The 21702-nt window shown below is 36.7% G+C and overlaps 1 protein-coding gene and 1 long non-coding RNA gene across 2 annotated transcripts in view; one reads left to right on the forward strand and one right to left on the reverse strand.

The window, feature by feature from the left end:
* The window catches only part of LOC133518292 (hepatic leukemia factor), a 177606-nt gene that overhangs the window by 40720 nt on the left and 115184 nt on the right, over positions 1-21702 (forward strand). The gene's annotated exons all lie outside the window — the stretch shown is intronic.
* On the reverse strand, positions 18468-20030 carry LOC133518180 (uncharacterized). Its single transcript, XR_009799450.1, has 2 exons — positions 19512-20030; positions 18468-19332 (listed from the first exon to the last, which is right to left on the reverse strand). It is a non-coding gene; the product is annotated as an uncharacterized LOC133518180 (long non-coding RNA).

The following is a 21702-nucleotide window of genomic DNA, read 5'->3' on the forward strand; positions in this document are numbered from 1 at the left end:
AGCTTCTGTAGTGCGACAGTCAAGCGACGTACGTATTGATTTTGATATGATATAATGATAAAGGTTTCACTACATAATATGTATTAAGGTTATAGTGTGCTGATTACACGAAGAGAATGTCTCTGAAACCCAGTTGTAATACAACCCAAAAATCAAACGGAGTGTGAAAGTTTCCATATCATTCGCGTGTAATGAATTTAAAATTTATAAAAATTTATTGTTTATCGTGTATTTCTCGAATGACTATCTACTAATTACTAATATAATATTATTTACTTCAGAAGGTGTTATTGTAACTAACTAAATCCTGACCAGTAATATATGATCAATTGATCACGCGCCATATTTAGGAATTTCATTGGAACTATTTTTTTTCATACTAAACTGAACTGTCACCATATACATGAGAATAACAGCGCCCTCTTGATAATGATCAATTGATCATATATTTCTGGTCGGGCTTTTTATAAACAATTGCCCGCGAGGAATCCGAAAGATTTTAACCACGCATTCCTGAGGAAATATATGAACCTAGGTCGATTATGCTTATTTTTATTATTCCATACATAATAAATACATTATGTTTACTAGAGACATATCGTTTATGACTCTAGTACAAACGCGCCTTATGACGAACGGGTAGCAGGGCTGCCAGTACATAAATCTTGATTATACAGTCCAACGTCAAAAATTATACGAAATTTGATTGCACTAAACGAAAACGATTATACCCTCAGATCATAGAAGGTACATTATACCCGACTTTTTAATACTTGCATCAAAGACCGACTTGTATTTAGTAAGTAGGAATTTAAATCTCTTAATATGCAACGCCTAAACACAGCACAAAAAAGTAAAACACATCTCACGTATTAACAAACGCCCATCATATAGAACTCCAAACCGATCAAATGGTGAGTCTAAAGAGAAAAACCACTCAAACCGTCACCGTATCGTATTATCAAGTTGGCAATCCGTCTCTATTAATCTCGTGCTGAAATAGAAATGCGAAATAACCATTCGTGTTCTTTCGTATTCAATTATACCGAACGACTGCCTATACATGATAGAAACGATAAAAAGTCCGATTATACGAAATTCGTATCGAATTATACGATCTGGCAGCCCTGGTAACGTTTGTTATTGCTTTCTCTATTTATTTTTAAAAGACAATGTCAGTTTTTTTCGTTCGCTGATGTCATAAAGTTTTATTTCCTTTAGGGCATAGATTATTCAAAGTAGTCTGCAACTACATTAATTAGTCATTAAAGAGTTTAATTATCATAGGTTTATTTTAGATTAGATACGATAAATGTCTGGCTACGATGGCTGGTCACTTATGCATGCCCTACTTTTTCATTCCACCTTCATAATTACATTAATGAGTAATAACTTACATATGCGTCATTGAATTTGTTGCTATTGATTTCAGCGTTGCAAGTTGCAGCTGTAATCTACGAGCAATAGTTTTACTTGTACTAAGCGTGAGCATAAGCTTTTTGCATTTGCACCAAAGAAGGCCCAGTTCTTAAGCTTGCCTACTTTAAAAATTTCACACTTTTAGGTATAAGTTTGAATTGATTCAAACTTTGCGTCCATATTCTCTAATATTATTTATGAGTAAAATTTATGGTAGCCCTTTTTAAAATGAGCAATAAAGGGATTATTTGTATTAAACTGTTTAATCATTTATGGACAAAATGAATCGCATAAGTAGGCAATGCCAATTGCAAATTAACTTGAAACACGTGTAGTACTACACCTACTGCCAAGTGTTATCCAATTCTTGCATACTTATCACTATTCATTCATCAAAAAGGAATTTAAACTCGTAAACAATATATCACTTTCATTAGAATACAACAATGTTGTAGGTGTCTTACACATTTACTACTCAATATTTGAACGGACTTAGGCAGTGTCTTACCTGAGCGAAAACTCGGCGCGGCGCGGGTGAATTCAATCCTTTGATACCTATGGAAGTGTCCTACGAGGGCGATCTCCGAATGCCGTTGGGCCGTCGCGCCGCGTCGCGTCGCATTCGCGAGTCATCGCCCACGTAAGCCGTAAGCGTAAGCGCTGTTACAAACTAACGAAGACGTGGGCTTATCGGTTAAAATAGCAATGTTCCAATTTATTCGTGAAAGATTCATCTTATTTAGCGATTTCTTTTATTTTGCAAGAAAAAAGAATATACTTACGACATTTTTTACTTAAAATATGGCCAGGCTGTTAAAATCTTTTGTATTCCTCGCGAATACCGCGTATAGTAAATAACTACAGAGCTAAGAATATAATGCAGAGTTTGATCTTTTTTTTATGTTTGTTACCTCCGTAATTTCTGAACTAAACAATTTCATCCAAAACAGTGCCATTTGATGAAGAGGAACTACTGATGCTGCTGATGAGCATAACGGTACTCTTTAACAACGCGTATTTTATTTTTGGCGATTTGTCCTCTTCATGTTTCTTAAGCAAATAGGTTCTAAAGGAACATTTGTGTTAAGGTCTAGTTCTGATGATGATAATTTGATGATGGCTTCAGATTCAGACCTTGGAACTCGAAACGTACACGAACGAGTCTTGCAGAATGATGATTCACTCAAAAGGAAAACTAAAAATGTAAAAATAAAATTAACCTTTAAAAAAAAGTAAAACCGACTTCAAAAAGTATAAAATAAAATGTTATCCCATTTTATATGCGCTAACAACTGATCAGTTTAAAATCAGTGCCAAGTCAAATAGTTACGATACTAGTTTTTTCTTTCCTATCGGTATAGGTTTTAAGATTTGGCTTGGCACTGACTTCAAACGTATCAGTTGCTACCGTATATAAAACGGGATAATATTTTATTTTATCCTTTATGAAGCCAGTTTTACATTTTCTTTTTAATTATCATTTGTTTAGGTATATATAGAAATTATAAATGCAGAAAAAGTTTATGAGAGAGAAAAACTTATATAGGTATAGTAAAACGTAAAAATGACATCAGGCATAGACAGCGACGACAGTAGGCAGTGGGTACTTACTAGACCTAGTCAGACGATTCATTGTTTTAATTTTCAATTAGGTAGCTTGTGCGAGTGTGCGGCCGTCAGTGCGGCGCCACGCAGCCGCTGCCACAAGGAATATTTAAAATATCCCTCATTAACGTGTGAACTATACGGCCAATTCATAACATAATAGAATAGAAAATTATTGTCTTTGTTAAAACATTTTACGCCATTTTCTAACAAGGTTCTAAGTCTTTGTTGGAAACTTACGTAGTGCGCTTTGATTGAGTGAGTACTGGATGCAATACTAGTTAATACGTTACAGCGGCGTTTCAGTACTTGTAGCCATTTATTTTTCGACATTTCAGACTTAAGTGATTCTAGCTCTTAGCATTATACACTAGCTGATTGATATCGGTGTTAATTTCAAGTACGTTTGCATTAATGTATTTTGTGATTGCAAAGAATATTCATGTTTTGACTTTCAAATGTTTAAAAAAAATTGTTAGAATGGTCGCGCGTCATGCTCTTTTCTTTAAGGCTTTTCTATTATAGTATGAAAATGGCCTGATACGGGTCAAATAATACGTACCAGATGTTAAAACAATATCGGTTTAATGCACGTTTAAACGTCACGCCAGAAAATTATCATCAATAATGAAAAATACTGTTGCTTTACCTGTAGCTAAAATAGTGACCCCAAATCTTATTAGGACTAGTGAGTTCTAATAAGATTTGGGACGTCTAAGTACCAAGAAAATTCAACCGTTTTCCCAGTCAGGTTTATAAGTGATCTAAGGAAATGCAAAACTGCGTTTCAAGATGCTAAAAACAGGTTCCCTTGTTGCACATTTCTTAGGGGCGACTGCGTTTTTGCAGGCAGGTAATAACCATGGAAACAAGCAGACCTTCTAAGATGTATTTATTAGTACAATTAAATATTTAAAATGTCTCAAACTCAAACAAATGATATTTTTTGTTAACACTTAATATATCTTTTGTAAGGGTAACTAAACGTATTAGTCAAGGAATTTATATTACGAGAGGCAAGCTTATTAATTCACTACATCGTGTCCAGTGAAGCCTAGGAAGACCACTATAAAGATCAGATGCAGTCTAATAATTATGCATACGATACAGCTCTAGAGATTCTGGTCTAAAGAGACTAGCTAAATTACATGAAGCCTCTCTGTACTCTTTGTACCCAGTTTAAAAAGGCCGTATATTTTATTACACAAATTGACTAGGTCCTACAGTAAGCTCAAAAAGGCTTGTGTTCTGTTGTATAATGTCCTTTGCAGGTTCATCGTTATATCAGTCGTCTTTTTATTCATGCGGAATATTTTGTAAAATAATACAAGTTATATGGAATGCATTTATTGTCTATACGAACATTACTATTACATGTAAGAGGGTTTGACTTAAGTTTTATAGGTTTCAATGAGTAATCTGTATTAACTACTTATATTTATTAATCTAAGGGCAACTTCTAAATCCCTCTGACAAAGCAATCCAAAAATGTTTTAGTAATGATAGGTACATTATTTATCTTTTTGCATATATGTACTACAATTTACTCTGGATATGTTGCTCGTGAGGTTTTAGCAATAATTTGTAAAAAGCATAGATATAATTTACATTACCATTACAATAGACCAATAATGACTGTCACTATCAAAGCAAAACTAAGTATCGCCGGCGAATGATATCTGAATAGAAATTTGTTTATAATCCCTGACCTCGTTTCAGGACGTTAAGAGTTTTCGGCGGCGAGTCTCCGGGAAATATCGACGCGGCGGGGTCGACGAACTGGTTGCCGTAGGCCGTTGCGTTATGTTACGTACAGTGCGGGAGTCTTCGAGACGATCGTAAAGCGGGGGTGGTGGGTAAGGGGGAGCTCCCGGTGGGTTTTACCGCACCCGACTTAAGTTAGCTTAACAAAATCTCCTGCAACCTTACAATAGACCAATAGCTTCACTCTTTAGTTGAAAGTTGAACTTCTCGAAGTTGACTTTTTTTTATCGAGGGTTATTACAAAAATAGTACAAACACATAAATTTCTGCGTCGGAGAATGTCAACAAAAGCATTTTGTTTAAGGTACCATGGTTTATCAGAGTAAAAATTATTTATAATCTATATATTATGTAAAAATCAATTGCGGTTCGTTAAGCTTGCTAAAGCTAAATGGATGGACCGATTTGGCTAATTTTGGTATTAGAATATGTATTTGTGGAAGTCCAGGGAAAGTTTAAACGAAAATTGCGAACGAAAAAGTAAAAACAACAATATAATTTAAAACTTAGTAAAATAAATAAAAATAAAAATTATTTATTTTCAGATGAAGCATTCTGAAATTGAATGATTTTGTAACATTTCTGGCCCTTTAATCAGAGATTAAATTATAAACGGCAGCCATCTTGAATTTATTCATTTTTGCTTGTATATTGAGGATTGAGGATGTTATATTGAGGATTTAAGAGGGCCTTTATTATAAATCTGAGGCCAAAATTGACGGTTGTCATGTAGTAATTCTGCATTTTTGCTCTTATCGAGATGAAAATCGATATCGACCTGAGAGGCCCTTGGTTATGAATCTGAGACCCAAATTGGAAAAAAACACGTTATATGCATAAATATAGCGATTTTTGTACTTTTATGTACAAATCAAGCATTTGCATTCAAAAACATGCCAATTGATGAAGTGGAACTACTGAGGAAGACCAGAACGAAACTCTTTAACGAGGCGTATTTGTTTTCTTCATTCAATTTGTTAAATAATTAAGGTTTTCAAGGAAAATGTTGGTGATTGCTTCCATGAGTAATTGAGGGAACTCCTTCAATCTTGATGGATTCGGAGCCAGATCTTGAAACTTATAACGTAGGGAAGATAGGGGAGTTAATAAGCTAAACTACCACAGTAGACATTATAATTTGAATTTCCTTAATAACGTAGTCGCCTTGCGAGTCAGATCTTGTCCCAGATGCTAACGACACTTAAGGAAAATGAGGTAAAGTATGCTAGTGAAACTTGTTTTCATGATTATTCTTCAAATAAAACTTAGTTGTTTGCCTTTGTTTATTAAGGTTCTGTATTGATAGATTTAATATTATATGTTGAGGTTTTGTATAGTTTTTATATCTTTTTTATTATTGTTTATGCTAGTTTAAGTTCGTTTCTATCCTATTTTTATGGGTTTTGTAGTCACTTAGATACCCTTACAGTTTCGCCATGTCCGTCTGTCAGTCCGCAGCTTTTCTCCGTGATTGTTAGTTCTAGAAAGCTGCAATTTGGCATAATTAGATTAATCATGAATGGCGACATAACGGTAATATATATATTTTTAAGGTACCTCCTATACAAAGTTTTTGTTTTTTATTTGCTTTGACCCAATAGTGAGAAGTATCGAAGGATAGGTCTTTCAAAACGAATATGGTTGTCCATAAATCATTTTTGATAAAGTTGATGTGTTCGGAAATAATCGCTCTGTAAGAAAAAATATATGTCCCCTCTAACCTCTGAAGTTTTGAACTATGGATCAAAAACTAAAAAAAAATCGAAAAAAAAGCTTAGTAAATAGTACTTTCAATGAAAACTATAGCGAATATGATCGGTTCAGCCGTTTATGAGTTATTGCAAAACATGTTCTCTTCTTACTAAAAACAAGATCAAAGCGCTGCGAAGGTATTCCCTTAGCCCATTAGGCTTGTAATGTACATGATACTTAATACGAGAGCCCCCGTTTGGCCTGTTCTGACAGAATGGTAACTACGAAACACTACACTGAGCACGGCCCGACATGCTCTTGGCCGACTATTAAATTATTTGACTTATATGTGTTTATAAACATAAAATTGACAATTCGCAATAAAATCAGGTGCTGTAAAGTCGTCTGCTTATGTTATTCATAAATTTCCACAAAAAGCTATCGCAACTTCTTTATTCATAGAGTATTATTTATTATTATTAGAGTATTATTGTATTTTTGATGTCGTAGATTTTTGACTCGTACATAGCTTCCCCTTGTACCTTTAGTATCCCATAAAAATAAATTTTACTGTTTTAAAGTAGAATTTTAATGTGTTTTCTTTCTTTTCAGGTGAGCGTCATGTCATGAATGATACCTTACCTTACTGATTTCCAAGGGCAGAGGTAAGTATTATTGGTACCGCACTTTTAGATAATTATTTCCAGAAGTGACTTACGGCAAAGCAAAATTTTTAATGTTCATAGAAGTTGGCTTTCTCGCGTTAGGCGCGTATTTACGGTTCGGTTATTGCATTAAAAAGAAACAATAATTTACCTTAAACGATTTGTATTCACTATGATCGTTAAATAGGTACCTACTTAATAAAATGTTCCAACAGGGTCAATTTGCTTTTGATAAAAATTGGATAGACCAGGTTACCAAATAAAAATTTGAGCTGTAGTAAAGGACTGCTTTTAATTAAATTCACTTACATAGTCAACAGCAACAACATTAGTTGTTAATTATATACCTATTTTAATAGTAATATTTATTGCGATAATAAGGAATCGCATTACAGCGTTTCCAGCGTTTAAAATATAGACTGAATTCAATAAATATTTATATTTCTCACAGTGCAACCCGGGATTAATTGTACATGTTATATATAATTATGTATTTTCCAGCAGATTAAAAATATTAAATTATTCAGGCTCTGTCACAATACCATGCCGTCAGCATACAATTCGTAAATCGTCTCTTTCCTTACTGGTCCACATTACTATTTAGACCACAGTCTCAGATCGCCTAAATTCCTATCTTGACCACAGTGCCAGCTCGTCAACATTATTGTACCACTTATTATCACTACTGCCTTCTATTAATAAGAAATCTCCTGCACTCTTAATTCACTTTTGCATTGCTCTTTTTTTAACCTGAAAAAAGTACGGCCTGTCAGACCATTCACCAATACCAGCACTGTGGACCATATAGAAATGTAGACGAGTTAGCACTGTGGACCGCATAGGAATGTGGACAAGGTAGGGAAGTGGCGATATAGGAATGTTGACGAATCAGTACAGTGGACCATATGACAATAAAGACAAGTTAACAAGGTCACGAAATAGGATTGTGGACGAAGCGGTCCTGCCTGGGCTCATGCGTTTTAACTTTTTCGAAAATTGATGCTTCCACTTGCATGTAAATATTTTAAATTATTTTTTTGAGTTAAATAAGAAATAGTTAACTTCTGGCTACTTAATAATTGATACTTCCTAGGTGTAGGTACACGGTGTTTTTTAAAACTCCGTTAACTTCGGGGTATGACTAAGTCAGAACATTTATAGAAACTGAATGGCATAGTTTTTTTTTATCTAAATTTACTTTTATTTTCATAAAATGTAATTAAATGCTGCCTATAGCGTTGTTATAACATGGGCATGCTATTAAATTTAACGAAATAAATAAAAACTTTAACACATTACCTAATATCATTTCGAACATCGATCGTCCGAAATAGTACTTGCGTTTAGTAGCAAATGCGTTATAGTCCATGGAATTGCTACATTTTACCTACATCAAATGAGGTAGTTCTGTTTTTTTAATATGTTGGTAGTGATGAAATGGTAATAATAAATCCAAGTTTTCGACCTCTAAAGCCCTTGAGATCATTGTAAAGTACTTCTATACTATCTATTCAATTTTAGGACTTTTTCAGTTTTTGTAAAAAAAATCCACCTAGAACCGGAGTTATGGCAAAAATCACTATGCACACTTTCAAGAAGATGAAATTTACAATTAATTGACAATATAGTCTTAATAGTCTTAGTGAGCCAAATAGTTTCTACGGCTTCTCAAAGGTTTACAAAATTTTGACCAACTACGTTACTGTAAAAAAGGTGTTACCAGCAGTTGTGGTTGAAGGGAAGCAGGACTCAAATGCTCAGCTGTTTGCAAGTACAGAAATGGCCAATCCTGCGATAATATACCAAACCGGAAATGTGGGCCGACATTGAAAAGCCATTCATTGATGATCCACCATCAGATGACGATTTCGACCTGCCTGATCAGGTTGACGAAGAAATGCTACCACATACGCTGGGTGCAAAAGTGCTGTGAATTCAGAGGACAAGCGTGGTCCATCAAAGATATACAAGAGATGCGAGTTGTAACAAGTTCCCTCACTGTACTGTATATTATACACACAATGATCCGAAGGGCTTTCGAGGTGGAAAACTTGGATTTGTCATTACTATTTCATCTCTAATAACATACATATATAAAAAACAGAACTACCTCATTTGATGTAAGGCCACATCTCTTTTTTGGTACCATTTCCATGTATTATTAAACTGATACTAAATACTAATCAATATGCAGACAAGCCTTATTAGATATAAACAAATTTGTGATTATCTTCGAAATAGAGATAATTAAAATACCGGTGTCTTTATGAAAGTAACTTAATTTAAGCTCAGGAATGCACCGTTAAAATTAGAGGAGTAAGAAAAACACCGTGTATAAAAAAATTAAAATAAATACATACTACATAGATCATTATTAAATATTGCCATGCGCGAATGTCGAGTACACGCGGTGTGAGATCGCTTGCGTCAGCAACGACCGCGACCTCCGACACTAACCAAGTGTTCTCTTTTTATTTGTATTGCTTTATGTGTTAGTTTTTCTAAGTAAATATCTGTGTGCTAACTGATAATGGTTGTAATAGTGTGTTTTAACATCCTTATATAAATATGCTTTGCCACGCAACAATTTTAATCAATTCCATAATAGCACAGCTTAAATGTTAAAAATGACTAAAAATGTTCAATACAGTCGACAATGATTCACATCATGTGAGTGACAGAATGGAGAACCCTATTATCTGGTGCGAGCGTATTTTTTAGATAGGTACTTAGGTACTAATATTTTCATTAATTTGGATTAATTATTTGATTGATAGGTTTTCTGAATCTTAATAAAAATATAATATTACGTAAATTGTTTAGGTACAGGGTAGTTACACAGTAATTAAATAATTACTTTTTATTGAAAGGTCACAGAAGAATTTATTGTAATGTGCCCGTTACCTGGTGTGTGTCAGGTGCCGTAATCGGGTGTGCCATATAACTCTACATAACTTTTGCCCTAATGGCTTTTATCTTTAATATCTTATTTTGTGGTAATCTTGTTTCCCATAGTATTGGCTGGCCTAATACCAATGCGTCTACAAACTATGTAGTTATCACTGATATTAATTTATATAAATTAAATTATTATTATATAAATAAAAACTGAATCCTATATAAAATTCGACTGGATATTCAAATTATGTATATTCTTGTTTCTTTATTACAAAGGATTAAGGAAAAGAGTTTTTACTAGGGAAAACGCGTTTTCACTAAAACGGGTTTACTTTGGTAACATAAAGGAAAACCGGCCAAGTGCGAGTCGGACTCGCATAGAAGGGTTCCGTACCATTATCTATAAAAACGGTCCCCCATCTAAGTACAGTCCCCGCCCGACGTTGCTTAACTTCGGTGATTGGATGAGAACCTCGAGTTTGGAAATAAATATTTATTTTATTCTGTTTCTAGTATTTGTTGTTATAGCGACAACAGCAATACATAATCTGTAGAAATTTCAACTGGCTAACTATAAAGGTTCATGAGATACAGCCTGGTGACAGACGGACGGACGGATGGACAGCGGAGTCTCAGTAATAGGGTAGGGCCCTTTGACCCTTTGGGTACGGAACCCTAAAAACGAGTGGGATACAGACTAAAATCAGATCTACCTCTACATAATCTTTAAAATAAAAAACTGATTTCACAAAACAGTTTCAAGTTCCACTCATATTATTTACAACTATAGTGCATTTCAAAACAATTATAACTAGTAGCTTTGTGAGCTTTGGGACCTCGGCCTCGCGAGCATAGCTTGAAACTGAATAAATGTATGGCTGTTTAGAAGAATTTATAAAAACTAAATTGACAAAAAAAAGCCTCCCGGGCGAAAACGTGGTTAAGTAGTTAACGGCTATGTATGATGAACCCTCGTGGACGTCAGTTACCGCTCCGTTGGTGGGTTGAAGAATGGCAGCCACCGAAATTCGTAAAAAAATTGTCATCGCCTCCCGTTTGATACTTTGTCAGATGATAGTTCAGATGCTATTATTAATTTCAAAAATCGTTAGCCGGTTATATCGCGGTGCAATGCACATTCTCTGTTCCATACGAGGTACAGAACATTACGGCCCAAAGAATCTGGAACTTCCAGGATTCCACAGGCATCAGTAATGCACTTTAAAGGGCAGTCACAATAGATCACTGCTTGGTCGATGTCGCACTTAAAGGCCCGCAACACCCCAATAATAATATACTTATTGCGGTGGTAAGAAAATCAGCTGGTCGCATGAACATGTAAAAAATAAGCGCTTTATTAGCATTTCATCCGGTGAAACGCCTGAAACGCCATAAACGGATTACGCAATTTACACATTACGCATACTTTGCTACGCATGTCTCAATAATTTCATGTTATGAAATGGTCATGGTTACAAAATTTCACGCGAATCGGTTGAGAATTGCGACCTGTAGACGAGAACATCCGGACATACGAAAGCAGATTGCCCAAGTCAAAACATAGACCTTCGCTACGCTTCAGTCAATTAACCTCAAGACTTTAAAATATTAGATTATACAACTTGCCTCGGATAAAATGGGGCATTTATGCTCTACTTTTCACTTCGATTGTGAGTAAAATATACAAAAATATCCAATATTTTTAGACTATTTTTTAAAGAAAATCGTACTTGGGACTCGAGCCGGTCGGGGGCGCGCCGGCCGCAGTGGCAGTTTGTATGGCAGATTTTGAACTTTATTGCTTAATCAATAAGGGTAGTAAGGGGTCATCCATCCGTCGAACACCCTAGAAATTCGTGTGACGTAATTAATGGATGACCCCTACTAGATGAATTTACTTTGTGCTCTAGAGCATAATAAGCATCCTTATGGCGCTTACACGCAACTTAAATATCAATTTTACGAACATGAGGAGTTTCATTCTGGTCATGAGCAGTTTCATTTCATCAAATAGCATCATTTAAACAGGAACTTTAGTGCTGGTTGAAATGTCGGATAAAAGGTAAAATAAATGAAATTAAAACGCGAGAGTTTAAAGTGTTATATGAGAAAAAAGTTCATTTTTACAACAAGTAGTTTTTATTTGTATCAATAGTACTTCTACATTAAAATTATGGCCTGACCTCCTAAATGTTTTGATGACCTATAATTGGCAACCCTGTCTTTGTATAGGTACATGTTTATTTGTGTGTGTGTGTAGTTTGAAAATAAATCAAAGGAGAGAACGAAAGCGAGGTGCGGGCGGCGCGGCGACGGCTACACGGAAGCGACGCTCTATTATTACCCGGGAATGAGCAACTTTAGAAGACGAGCTTACGGCCACATATAGGCTGGTCTCGACGCGACATGCCGACACCACTCCAACTCAATTATATTCACTACATTCACTATAATCGATATTATTACAATATTTGAGGTGATGAAGATGAAGCCGAAGTTACCGCTTCTTCTTTGGATTAGGTACATTTAAAATAAGTATTTAATTGCTTACAATGAACTCTTTAGATGGATTTATTTGTATTCCAATAAATTACATCACGGAATGTGCTTCCTTGATTGTACAATTTGTATACCTATATAAATTACTCATATTTCATTTGCAGTAAATAAGCGGGTGGAATAATTGTGTTGGTGATGCGTCTTCGTAAAATCAATCAGTTAAGACACAATTTGGACGGTGTCCAAAACGGAGCATGAACAAAAAAAATAATGTGCAGGTTGGGAGTTGGGACTGTGCCGGCAGCCGTGGTTCTGCGCGTTGGGATTCCACTAATGGTTTCTTTATAGAGCGGCAGGGCATCGTGGGGGCTAGAAATGTCAATAAAAACAATGATACTAACTATTTCAGGGCTTGCAATTGATTCTCAGCGAGTTTTAATCGACGTAAAATATTGACAGCTTCAATAACAGCGCTTTTAAAATGTTTGCTAGGATAGGGACACGACACGACATTCTCAACATTTTTTCCTACTATTTAGGCACGCAAAAATAATGATATGTATATTTTATCATTTTTTTGAACAAAAATATATGTAGTACCTAGTTATTTCGCAACTTTTTAACACTAATTTAGGTTGTTTGGGTAAACTCAAGAAGAAATTTTGAAATGGGACGCACCCAAGCATCATATGGCGGATGTGCAAGTGAGTATGTACTCGTATCTGCAGAGGCAGCTTAAGACACGAGTTAAGGGCTTTAAGGGAGTTAAGGGTTTTTTTTAAGCAGCTTAGAGAATAATCAAGACTTACAAAGCAGCTGACAATCTCTCTCAATCTTATATTTTATTTCGGTCAGAGAGGTATGCAGCGTATGTTCTATTTTCACATACAAATGCACCGTCACGTATAATTGTTTTTCCAAATGTTATTAGTAGTATTCGCACGCATCAGCGACGCTGAGCAGCCACGGCCAGCGACGACGGGTCTATAAATTACGACACGATAGAGTATCGAGCCGCAGGGCTGCGCTACCCGGCACCACAGCACCCGACTGCCTGTGTGCCGCACTGCCGCACCCACAGATAGCTTCCACTAGGCGTCCTCAAATTACTTAATGGTTTTTGTTATTACTTACATCGCTTATCATCTTAGTCGTCTCGATTATGTACATCCGCCTGTGTAAAAATGCAGTTAATTTAATTTTCGAAAACTTACTCATCAAATCCCATTATCTGGAACAATTTGATATTAATAATTTAATACCTTTTAATAAGTACCTGAATATGCATTATGCATAATTCATACGCGCTAAAAAATGATATGATATTGCGCAAGTCTATAGTAGTAGTAACAATGAACGTATATTATTGTATTTCCTAACGAAAATTCTGAAAGTACAACCAAAATTTATTGGAAAATTAGCTTCGTTTTGCATGAATAATCCACAATGCGAGTTTACGTTTACGTATAGTATGAAATTTCGGCCCGATTCGTAATTTAAGATACTTCAAATATTAGGTCTAGATACGATATGGATCAGATGTTTCTGGAGTTACAGGCGTCCATTGGCTAAGGCGACTGCTTACTATTAGGCGGTCCGTATGCTTGTTTTCCAACGACGTAGTATAATAAAAATGTATATATGGTGCTAACTTTGCAGCTAAAAAAAGCAGACATTTGTGTCACAATGTCTTCTTCCAAAGTTTTAACTGCCTTAGTTGAAACAAATATTTGTTTTCGATACAACTGTCAATTTCACTCGTCTGACCGGAAGAATATTTTCCAAACTCACTCAAAAACATTATCGTTGTTGATACAAAGTGTCAACACCTTCAAACAGTTTAAACCTCCTTAGAAGATGAATTTTTAAAAATGTGGCATTTTCCAAAGTTAAAGTCCCTCAAATATTTTTGTCTCCGATACAAACTTCCAACCCCCTTTTAAGCCTAATTAGGCGATAGATATTAAAAAACACTGAAATAACCTTTTCTTGCTTTCGAACATTGAGTCTCTCTACAAATTCCCTAAAAATCCCTTACTTACTCAAATCGTTCTCGCTATAAACTTTCAACCCCCTTTAACCTCCAGAATATAATAATAAGAATTTTTAAAAACGCTGAAATTACTTTTCTTTTGAAATGGGAAGGCGAGAAGTTAATCCTTCCTATGCTTAGACATGGATCCGTGCGTGGGAATTTAATTCTATTGTTTTAAATGTCAAGGTCACATTTCCGAACAAATTTGACAAGTAGCGTACGAAAGGTTAAATACTTTGATAGACGATTTAGGTATTTTATTTATATTTAAACAGAATATTCACTTATAATCAGGGGTCGGACAAAAAGTGCGAATGACGTCAAACCACTTATAGGATGATTTCAAATAGTATTTTTGATTTTCATAAACAATTATCACGTATCATTTATCAATCTCTTTATTGACCTCTTTATTAAACGATATCGCCACTTGAAATGAGTAAGTACGTTTTTGACTGACACATTGTCAATCAGATGAACAGTCAGCGTCAAATACTTCGTAGCAGTCAAAGTGGCCAAATAGTTCGGTACACCATACTAAATATATGGGGTACCGAACTATTTGGCTACTTTGACTGCTACGAAGTATTTGACGCTGACTGAACAATAAATTGACTTCGTTATTGTTTAGCTATTGTATCCTCACGATTATATTTAGCTAAAATTTATATTTACTAATATATAAGAAAACGCTCTAAAATGTCATCTTTACTCGAATATTGTGGCAATTTTCCGTTTTTGGAGGTACGTGACAAACACGTATACTGCTAATCTTACCTACTGTTCCCACTTTTGACTATTAAACCTATTTATCTGAGGATGCCACAGACTTGTTCTAACTAATTTCAAATAATTATACCTTATGGTAACAAGTTTCGTGAAATTTATTTTATTCACTACATCACCCTACCACCTGTATTATTAATTCCATGGATTTATTTACGATTATTTTGTTACTTCATTAATACTACTTTGTTACTACATGTCACACGGAAGTTTAAATACAAATACAAACTCAAACATCATCCTGTGTGCAAGATTAAGTACGTCATTTTTACGTCATCCGCACTTTTTGTCCGACCCCTGCTTATAATTATGATTCATCGGACAGAGTTTCCACTTAATACTCGTAGTTTCTCAATCAGAATGAACCCGCAAATGGATGGATGTCGGTATGAGAGGCTGCTTCCGCCTTTCGACTGTGGTGGCTGTAGCGGGTCGCTCCCTACCGATGTGGGGAGGTTAATTGTCGTCTTTGTCATCGTACTGGCCAGCTCTTCGCCACCGATCGTTACCCAACCCCACAACCCCAGCCTGGTAATACCGTTTGTGCGGGGCCAGGTATTGGGGCCGCGGTGAAGGCGACCAGTAGCTTAGCTGGCGTGTACGGCGTGCTGGTGACGAACCCCAAAACTCACTCGTACTTCTTTCACACCTCCTAGTGGAGGAATTAGTGGCCTTTCCATCCATTTCCATTTATGGTGCTCCTTTCGCCGCCCGTTACGACGGGCAGGTCATTTAATTGTCCTGTTTGGACAGTGGTTGCGATGAGCCGTCATGGCTTTGTAGGTGAGACGATAGCCTTTCAGCGGGCTCTCCTCTTCTACTTCGGCTTCTGACTCCTGGAGAGCTGGCGCTGTTGGTGGTTGTCCTGAGGGCGTGCGTGGAGTGGCGCGATGCCCTGTAGGTGGAAGTGTCGAGAGTGGTCGGCGCGCTCGAATATTTTGCCCGAGAGTTGGCTGATGAAGGCGTCCAGGCTGTGCCATTTCAGCCCGCGCTGGATGTCGATGTTGCGTACGAAGCGGGGGGCATCGACTATGGTGCGTAGGGCCGCATTCTCCTGTGCACGCAGTCTCTTTTTATTTGTCCCAGTCGTCATGGCGTACCAGGCTGGAGCTGCGTACGTCAGGCGGGACCGTATATAAGTCTTATAACCCCAGCTGTGTGCGGCAGGGGAGGCTTCTGCAGAGCAATGGACGGAGCAGGGTACGTGCTGTTTTCGCGCACGCCACCTGGAGAGCCAGTCGGGGAGGGCGTCAAGGGACCTCTGTGGCCCTACCGCGAAAACCGAATTTCGCAAATTGCGGGGATCTTTCTCTTTTATTCTCACTAAGACGTAAAAATAGAGTGACAGAGAAAAATGCCCGCAATTGACGATCTTCGATTTTCGCGGTTGTAGCCCTAAAGTTTCTTGGCGGCGTGCGTGGGGTTCATGGTCGCGGCGAAGAGAGCCGCGTCGTCGGCGTAGAGGCCCAGTTTGACGTCTCCTACGACTGGGAGGTCGTCGGTGTATAGGGCGTAGCAGGCTGGAGACAGGACGCTGCCCTGGGGTACGCCCGCGTGGAGCGGAAGCTCCCGGGAGACTGCGTCCTCGACAGCGACTGCTAAGCGGCGCTCGGTCGGGAACAAGGCCACGACCTGGACGATGCGTCGGGGTGCTGGGGTCTTCGACAGTTTTTAAAAGAGCCAAAACCCCAAAAGGAGGGTGCGCTGGCTTTTATAGGCTAGCTTGTCGTCTCCCATTCCGAGGCTCGGCTAGGCGGTAGTGGGGCGATGACGTGGCTTGGCTGGCGGGACGGTTTAATCTCAACAGGGATGCGTCACAGTTGTAATATTGTATCATATTACGAAATCTTATTACTCCGACACCTGTGGTTCGATTTGAGTAATTCTTTTTTGTTTGAAACGAGTTACCTCCAAGTTGGTCCCATTTTAATTGGGTTCTGATCTGATGATGGGATCCATGAGATATTGAGGGAACTCTAAAGGCACGTCTATGGTGAGTTAGGTGTTTTCCTAAGCAAACCGAGCATTTTCTCTCAAAAACCACCAACTTGATGAAGTTACTCAATATGATGGCTGTTGAGGGTCATGATATCGATATATTTGTGGATAATGCTGGTGGATTTCGCAGAAAATGTTACCACTTTTTAAATATTTTGTATCTCTGACGATTGTTTGTATAAATTTGTATTTATAATTTTAATTTGAGAATTTTGTGTTATTTTTTTTTATGATAAGTTTAAATTTATTTATTTTATTGTGCTTCTGTCTGTTGAATTTGTCTTTTATTGTTAGAAGTTATTTTTTTATTGGTTTATAAATTATATTGATTTTATTTGTATTACATTTTTGACATTTTTATATTACAATAACTTGACATTAGAATTAAGAATTAACATGTAAACGACTTGGTGACTACTGTAAGTTTATTATGTGTCTAAATAAATAAATATAAATAAGTGGATTTCATGATGACGATTTATTGATGATAATGATGATGATTTTTTTGAATGTACTTGGTATGTTCACCGATTACTCCGACACCCGTGCTCCGATTTGAGTAATTCTTTTTTTTCTTTGAAAGGAGTTACCTTCAGGGTTGTCCCATAATATTTTTGGTTCTGATCTGATGATGGAATCCACGAGGGATTGAGGGAGCTCCTCAATTTTTATAGGTACATGTATGGTGATTTGACTGTATTCTTAAGCGACTCAAGCATTTCCTCTCGTAAACTACCAATTTGATGTAGTGCAACTGTAGCCTTACCACGAGTTTGATTGACTCTACATATTAACTGACGTGTTCGTAACTTACTTTCTATAGATCTCGCTCGCACTAATAGGATACCAGTACGAGCGAGATGCATATAAAGTAAGTTACGCTATAGCAAATATGTCAGTATCAAAGTCGCGGTAAGGCTAGTTACTGATTATAAAGACCACGGGCGATATGTGGAACTTACGTGTTATAATTAGGTGTATTTTTTTATTGTAATAATAGTGATTTACATTTTTTTTAATCCCTTTTGTTATTATTTAAGTTGTAAAGGGTGAACACTATTAAATTGTCGCAGGTCGAACATGCTACAGAAGAGAAAATAAAAATCCAGTGCTTAAAATTCTTTATATGACTAATTTTATATATCATAAAATCAATAAAAAAAATATCAAGGCTATTATAACGAACGACGAGAAAATTCCCGGACTTTACTTTTAATGTGCTTCATCGAACTTTGCACGGAATCATCGGTTAACAATTTTGTGCATTTAACCCATTTTCGTTGAAAATCTTTCAATGAAGTGGCAGGTTGGCAAGTTTTCGCAGTTAAGTTTCTATATTAGCCCAATATTTATCGATTGGGCGAAGTTCGGGACCGTTTGGTGGGTTACTCTCCTTAGGCACTACCACAACTGAATTCACCGTATACCATTCCAAAGTTCGAGATGAATAATAGCAACTTGCTAAATCTGGTCAAAACAATGTTGAGGAAGTGTGCTTCTTCATGAATGGTAACAGTCCCTTTTTCAAGCATTCTGATATAAAAATGTGGGTGTTAATTATCCCGAGCTGAATGGTGAGCTCTTCATGCCGCACTGGCATATAGCTTGCCAATCAAGGTATTTCTTAGCAAATTTTTCTACTGGGATAACCTTTTCCGATTCGTCGAGATACAAAATGTCACGAGAGGAATAGTACTGGTTACCTGGTAAAGACTTGAAGTCTGCCTTAACGTAGGTTTCATCGTCCATAATTAGGCAACAATTTTTCTCTATCAACAATGTATACAATAACCTGGAACGTCTAACAGCACGATTATACTGATCCACAGTTCTCTTCGGAGCCTTTTGCTTATTTTATGTTGTAGTGCCGCATTCTTTTTTAATATTTTGGACATTTGCTTGACTTGTTCCTACTTTTTTCGCCACATCCCGGGAAGAGATACTCGGACTCTTATCAAATAGCTTGCACACCTTTGATTGTAACTTAACATTAGATTTTCTGGTGGGTAAAACTATAGATATGATGGCGCGTGAGGGTCAAACGCGCCATCATATCTATAGTTTTACCTTGCTTAATTTTTTTAGGGTCCGTTGAACCGTAGTTTGACAAGATTTTGCGAGATCTAAAGTTGATAAATGAGGATTTTTACTAAATTCTTGCAAAATTAATTCATGAACATTTTTTTCGCGTAACGCCTTTTTCATGGATAAAAAACAAGTGAACATTTTATGGTTGTCTATTATTTCACGAGCCTTCTAAATTTGAAATTTTAAAAGAATATTAAAAAAAGGTTTGATGTAACACGCTAGCAAAGTAAAAATGTAGGCGACAATTTAATAGTGTTCATCCTTTATAGGATAATATAAATAAATGTATTAGGTGTATTATGATTTTTGATGTTGGTAGTGTTGGAAATAAGAGGTGAGGGATATGTGTGAGAGGTGTGTGAGGTAGACGGTGGTGGTGAAGGTAGAGGGGGGTCTGAGGTTGGGGGTTGAGGGATTGGGCCAGTGGCGGGGCGGAGGATAGATTTAGAGTAGTAGCAGGAATTATTTCCCAGACTCTACCCAGATTATTTATTAAAGTTAACTAATTTAGTGTTAAACATGATTGTGTTTTTCATTTATGCGTTACGCGTTACTCGTAAGCTCTTAACAATGCCTTATAACTAAAGCTGGAAAAATAGTAACCTGACTTAAAAAAGGATAAAATAACATATTATCCTTTTTTAAGTGCGTTACCAACTGATATGTTTGAAGTCGGTGCCAAGCCAAATAGTAACAATACATGTCAAATATAATCAGCTTTATGTCTACACATATTACAACTGTAGTAATAGGTATTATAAACGTGAAATTAATTCTGTCTGTCTACTTTTTAACTTTTCACGGCTAAACATCTGCATCGATTTAGGTGAAATTTGGCATTATCGGTCCTTAAATTTTATATTTTGAAATGAAGTTCTCTGGAGAACGGACTGGAAATAACTCAGTCTCAATTCCAGACTTGCGTGCTATGGACAGTTCGAAAATAAGTAAATATAGCTCTTAAAAAATTACGATGGTAAATAAACACATTGGATATATACAAATATACCGACAAACATGGTATGGAATACTATGGACTGCGCTAAGAAGGTTCGACCGTGTGCTCTTAGGTACTTACCTACAGAAAGTATGTTCATTGCTGTCGTGTAAGGCCATGCAACGTATTGTATTTACATATTTATATAGCCGCATCCTTATCGAATCGCACCAAAATCTTGGTATGCTTCAAAGTTTGGCTTGGCACCGACTTCAAACATATCAGTTGCTAACGCATATACTTAAAAAATCAGCCAAGAGCATGTTGGGCCATGCTCAGTGTAGGGTTCCGTAGTTACTCTTCCGTCACAATAAGCTAAACTGGAGCTTAAAGTATAGTAGATTGTTAACCAAGGGATGGATGAACTGTGGATGTACGAGTTTTTACTATGAATAGTTACTTCATGAAGGGGTAACTTTTAGCGATAACTCAAAAACAGCTAAACTGATCATATCCGCTATAGTTTTCATTTAATGTCTTTCTTAAGCTCTACTTTCCCGATTTTTGTTATATTTTTTGGACCTATGGTTCAAAGTTTGTTGAAGACCCCTATTAGTTTTAAAAGACCTTTCCAAAGATATCCCACACTGCAGGGTTGAATAAAAAAAAACACCCCCACTTTACGTGTAGGGGAGGTACCCCAAAAAAAAAATTGATTTTATTGTACGATTTTGTCGGATTTATTGATTTATATATCCATACCAAATTTCAGCTTTCTAGCACTAACGACAACGGAGCAAAGCAATGACTGACATGGCGAAACTATAAGGGTTCCTAGTTGACTACGGAACCCTAAAAAGGATACTATTTTATTTTATCCTTTTTAAAGTCGCTTTACTTTTTTTGTAAAAAGTTTCACCCATCCCATTCACCATTCACTCCATTTCACCATCGGACTACCAGACAATCGGCACTTCGGCATCGCTTCATGGTAGGTATTCCACAAATACGCACGAAGCGTTTCGCTTCAACATTCCTTATGCGAACTGCCAAGGAGTGGAATGCCCTGCCCGAGTCTGTGTTACCGCATGAGTACAATCTGAATCTCTTCAAGGCTAGAGTAAATAGGTATCTCATAGGTAAGCGTGCTCCACCGTAGACCGCATCATCACTTACCATCAGGTGTGATCGTGGTCAAACGCCTGCCTATCCTCCATAAAAAAATAGTTTTTATAAGGTTCTTATAATAATGTTTTCTTTTGGTTTTTAAATGCACCGCCCACAATCTTTTCTGCTTTATCCCTAAGGTTGACTGA

Source organism: Cydia pomonella, chromosome 1 (assembly GCF_033807575.1).
Source record: "Cydia pomonella isolate Wapato2018A chromosome 1, ilCydPomo1, whole genome shotgun sequence".
In the NCBI taxonomy this organism is placed as follows: Eukaryota; Metazoa; Arthropoda; class Insecta; order Lepidoptera; family Tortricidae; genus Cydia; species Cydia pomonella.